Source organism: Punica granatum, chromosome 2 (assembly GCF_007655135.1).
Source record: "Punica granatum isolate Tunisia-2019 chromosome 2, ASM765513v2, whole genome shotgun sequence".
Lineage (NCBI taxonomy): Eukaryota > Viridiplantae > Streptophyta > Magnoliopsida > Myrtales > Lythraceae > Punica > Punica granatum.
Window position 1 is genome coordinate 34172581 of NC_045128.1, and position 6000 is coordinate 34178580.

Genomic DNA, 6000 nt, shown 5'->3' on the forward strand with positions numbered 1-6000 from the left:
ATTTTCTCAATAAACTTTTTTTTTGTCCATTATTTTGATTTCTTCTCATATCCTCCAAGAAAATTTCAAAGTTAACATATCTTAGCTAGATCTGGATTTAACTAAACATATCATATCCTGTAAAAATAGAGTAGAATACCATTTTAATACTCACACACATATTTATTTTTCTCAAAATGATATCATGCGTAACTTTTATTTGCATAATATTAGCAGATAATGTTTTCAATTATCATGTCTCTGGTTCTAACTGATCTTGCAATTCTTCCTTCTATTTTTCTTTATTTAAGAAAATTTTATTATCATTAGATCCTTCTCTCTACATGTATATTTTTATAACATCATAAGTAACAAATTTATAATATCTTTACTAATCAATCCTAAAAAAAGAATAATTTTATAAAATTGGTTAATTTCATTCAATTTATCGATGAACTCAAGCATCTATATATTTTAAATTAATATTGTCGAAGTAAATTTTGGTTTTGTATATTACATTTGGTACTTTATATAATAGTATAGATGTTTTGCAAAAACACTATAGAATATATATTTACATGGTTCCTTTCTTCTCTATTCCGTTTTTCTAACTTATTTTCTCTATTTAATCCTTCCACCTCTCAATAAAGAAAGCATAACTAAGAAATTAAATTTGTTTAATAGATATCCACCCAATACTTAAAAATATAAATTTGCAATATTTTTAGTATTCAAATTTTGTTAATATATAATTAAAGAGGGTGTAGTGCAGTAGCGCATTCTCTTGCTTGGTAACCAAGAGGTTCCAAGTTCTATACTCATTGGGACTACGTATGTCCCTTTATTAGCTATTATGATTTATATTTCATCGTACTATATTGATAGGCCTATCTAATAACAAAAAAAAAATCGTTAATATATATATATATATATATATATGTAAATCTTTAATATCATGTGTTCTATCCAATCATTGGAAGTTTTATTCAATAAACTAATGTATCATACTTAAAACTAATTGAAATTGTTGAATTAGCTTTTAGTTTTAGGGTAATTGAATATTTCATGCTTAACACAACATAATGGTGTTTAACAAAAGCAATGTAATATAATAATATTAGAAATAATACAAATATATAATATACCACTCTTGCATTGTAATCGGGCTGGCGAAGTACGACCTCGTCTCTAGTACTAACTGTAATGCTCGCGTGTGGAAATTATAAGATAAGATCCTAATTAGGCTCCGTTTATTTCAATGAAATCACTTTCCAGGAAAATGATTTCAACAATTTTCGATTTTTGGAAACATAAGAAACTTTGATAAATCGGGAAAACATTTTCGGTTAAAGTACAAAGACAGAACAACTTTAAGAAAATGAATTCATTACAATAGAATATGCAGAGTACATTTATATTACTTAATATGCTCTACGATCACTTTTTTCCGATTACAAGCTCTATGATCACTTTTTCTCTTGAGAAAGTGTTGTTAAGATTTAATTCTATGTAATCAAGATTCAGTGTCTATATTGGAGTAAAGGTCCTACCAACAGAAATTTCAATATACATAAATATATATCTACGACTAATATAAGTAAATTCTCATGTTATTACCCAGGGAAATTCCCAAAATTGACCTTATTGTAAACCTATGCGTATTATTTCTTAACAAAAAATTCAGCCAGAATCTATCGATGAGAAAAAAAAAAAACTTTTCTACATTAAATCACGTCATAAAAATGGTATAGCGCAGTGATACATATTATCTCATGATAACTTAAAGGTTTCTGGTTCAATACTCAATGTGACTATTTTTGCCATTTTATTTGCTATTAAGATTTGTATTTTATTGTTTTAGGCCCATAAACCTCCTTATATTACCGGAAAAAAAAACACGTCATAGAAGTTGGCAAACGTATTAAAGAAGGAAAAACTATCTATAATCACAAATAGCTGCTCTTGGTCGTCAAATCACTGTAAATTTTTTTTAATAAGCGGTGAATTCTATTGATAAAAAAACTATTTACAACTACATCGCATCATAGAGAAATTTAAATTAAATAACCACCTACTATTCCTACTGTTCTCGAACCAATCCTGTTTCTTCTTCATCTTCATCCGCCATCTCACCACCTTCTCGAAGAAGCACAAGTGAGTCGAGAACAAATGGTAGAGACCCGTCCCTTCATATTCCCATGTAAGTATTTTCCTCATAACCTTGAAACCCTTATGGTTTGTTAGGATCTAAAGGGAAAATGAGGCAACAAAATCCCTCTCCTCTCCCTCCCTTCCCTTCTGTCAAGATTCGAGATTGGATAGAAAAGCTTGTCACTGTTATTCATTTCATCTGGTATGTATGCAATTCAGTCCTGATCAATAAAAGGAAAATAAGATCTATGACTAAAAATAGGCTATCCTAAATATAGTATAAATGGATATGTACATAAATACAATAGGAAGAAAATCATTCCATAATACTCCCCATCAAGTTGGAGAATGAGGATTCCGAATCCCAACTTGCTGAGAAGAAAATGAAATTGGCCACGCCCAAGTGCCTTGGTAAATATGTTTGCCAATTGAAAATGCGTAGACACATGAGATGTCTCGACAGCTCCAGAGCATAGATGTTGCCTGATGAAATGACAATCTATTTCTATGTGTTTAGTGCGCTCATGGAAAACTGGATTGGAGGCAATGTGGAGGGCTGCTTGGTTGTCACAGAACAAGCGCATGGGACAGTCATGAGAAACGCCAAGGGATCGGAGGAGGGAATGGAGCAATAAAAGTTCACTAATGGTTGCTGCCATGGCTCGATATTCGGCTTCGGCTGAGGATTTGGAGACCGTCATTTGCTTCTTAGTCTTCCAAAAGATGGGACTGCCGCCTAAAGTAATGAAATACCCAGTTAAAGACCGCCTAGTCATAGGACAATTAGCTCAATCGGCATCACAATAAGCCGTCAAGGACAGAGAGGTCGGTCGAAGAAATATACCTTGTCCTAGAGATTGCTTGAGATAGCGAAATACTCGCATGACAGCGTCCCAATGGTCTTGACGATGATCCTATAGGAATTGTGATAAAATATGAACGGGATAAGCAAGTTTAGGCCTGGTGATTGTAAGATATAGTAGACGACCGATAAGACGATGATACAATCCTGGATCGGGAATGGGGTCGCCACTATCTTGAGATAACTGATGCTGTTGTTCCATAGGAAAGTGAGCAGGCCGAGAACCCAGCATACCGGGTTCAGTAAGAATATCCAAAGTATACTTACATTGATTGAGAAAAAGGCCGGAATCGTTGTGGATAATCTCTATCCCAAGAAAGTATGATAATGGGCCAAGATCCTTAATATGGAAGCATTGATGAAGATAATCCTTAAAATAAGCACAAGAGAGAGGATCATTAGTCACGAGAATCATATCATCCACATAAACGAGGACAACAAGAAATACAACTCCTTGAGAGAAGGTGAATAAAGAGTGGTCGGCCTCCAACTGCCGAAAACCATAGTGAATGAGAACCATGGCAAATTTAGAGTACCAATTGCGGGAGGCTTGACGAAGGCCATATAAAAATTTTCGCTACCGGCAAACTTGACCAGCAGTTCCCGAACGAAAACCGGGAGGAAGGGACATGTAAACTTCTTCATCCAAGTCCCCGTGGAGAAAGGCATTGTGAACATCAACTTGATGCATTTCTCATCCCTTAGCAACAGCAACAGTCAATAAACAACGTACTATGACTAGTTTCGCTACTGGAGTAAAAGTTTCATGAAAATCAACCCCTTCAATCTGGGTGAATCCTTTCGCCACGAGTCGAGTTTTATATCACTCTACAGTACCATCCGCCCGTCTTTTAATTTTGAAAACCCATTTACATCCAATGGGTTTCTTCCCATGTGGGAGTGACTGTACGACCCAAGTACCGTTATCCTCAAGAGCACGAATTTCTTCCGCCATAGCAAGGCGCCATCGTGGATCTTTAGCAGCTTCAGAATAATTTCTTGGCTTTGTGTCGGAATCAATGGCGGCAAGAAACGACAATTGTGTCACATTGATATTCGAATAAGTAAGATAGTGCTCAAGAGGATGAGACGTACCGGGAGAATGCAATGGAGCGAGTGATTGAGTGGGGGAGGGAGAGTCAAAACAACGAGCAGTGTGAGAGACAAAATCATTAAGCCATCTCGGTGTACGAATATTCCGTGGAGCCTTAGAAAGAGCAATGCTTTTCGCTGGTGGCTCAGGATTATTCGGTCCGGTAGTAGTTGTCGGGTCGAGCACAAAATGGTTCGGATCCGAACAGGGATGAGGAATGGGCTCAGCAGAAAAAGAAGTAGGTTGGGCTGGAATAAGCCCAGTTGATGTCGGATCGGACGGGGCAACAGAGGAATCGGGTCGAGTAGATGAGCGAGGCCGACTGGGCTCAGCTAAAGGGACTTGGGCCGGACGAAGCCCAATTGTAGTAGGATTTAGCTTAGCTGAACTGGGAGCCACAGTTTGGGTCGGAGGCGAGCCAAACGGGCTGAATTGCTCCCCCTAAGTGGTTGGGCCTGAAGTATCTAAGAAACGAAAACCGGTATTAATCGAGTAAGTGGGTTTGTCCTCGCTAAATGGAAATTTAGTCTCATAGAATCGTACATCCCTAGAAACAAAAAAGTTCACGATTCTCCAAGTCATTAACTCGCCAGCCTTTCTTCCCAAATGGATATCCAATAAAAACGCACTTTCTTGAACGTGGCCCAAACGAGGGCTATAATGTGCATAGCAGAGACAACAAAAAATACGGATATGCTGATAATCCGGTTTCTTACGAAAAAGTAGCTCAAATGGTGTTTTACCTGATAAGATGCTCGAAGGGGTGAGATTAATGAGATGTGTCGTAGTAGAAATACACTTCCCCTAGAAATCAATAGGAAAAGAGGCTTGAAACATTAAAGCCCGAGCTACATTCAGAATGTAACGGTGCTTGCGTTCGACCCACTCATTTTGCTGAGGCATGTCTATGCATGAAGTTTGATGGATGATCCCATTGTCGGAGAAATAATCCTGAACAACTCGGCTCATGAATTCCGAGCCATTGCCACTTCGCGCTGTTTTCACCGTTCAGTTGAATTGATTCTTAACCAACTTGCAGAAATTGATCAAGAAAACTTGCGCCTCTGACTTATCGCGTAGAAGATAAACCCACACACCGCGGCTAAAATCATCCACAATTGACAAGAAATACCGAGCACCAGTAATGGAAGAAACCTTATAAGGTCCCCATATATCACAATGTATCAATTGGAATGGAAAAGAATCTTTATTTGAGCTTATTTGAAAACTGGAGCGCATTTATTTTGCTCGACAACATACGTCACAAGGCTCATTATTATCTGAAAAATGCATAAAAATAGCGTTATTCTCAAACTGAACCCGATAAGATGGATGTCCCAACCGCTTGTGCCAAATGCCTTCAGTATTCGCTTTCATTGCCCGTGTTTTCTGAAATGATGGAGACACTCGTCGTAGAAGCTAGGACCCCCGCGAAGTTCACCTACTCCAATCGTACTCCCCGAGGTGCGGTCCTGAATCAAACATAGTCTGGAGATGTAGTGTACACTACAATTAAGTTCCAGAAATAATTGAGTCACAGACAATAAATTGCAATTAAAATCCGGCACGTAGAGAATGTTATGAAGGACCATATTAGCTCCAAATGAGATTTTCCCAACAAAGGTGGCTTTCGTTGTACCATTCGGAACATGAATAATCGGACCATCATTAATGGGAGTAATATCAAAAAGATTATCCAAACGGCCAGTCATATGTCGTGAAGCTCCCGAATTAATTATCCAATCAATTTTTGAAGTGATAGGGACAATTCTCACCACTTAGTCGATTAACCTCACCATCATCACGTGAGACCATCGACACGAGGTGCTGTAACTAAACTTCAGAGAGATGGGCCAATCTGCTGAGCTCTGTGGACTGGTCGCCATGGGCCTGGGCTTGAGCTGCTACATGGCCC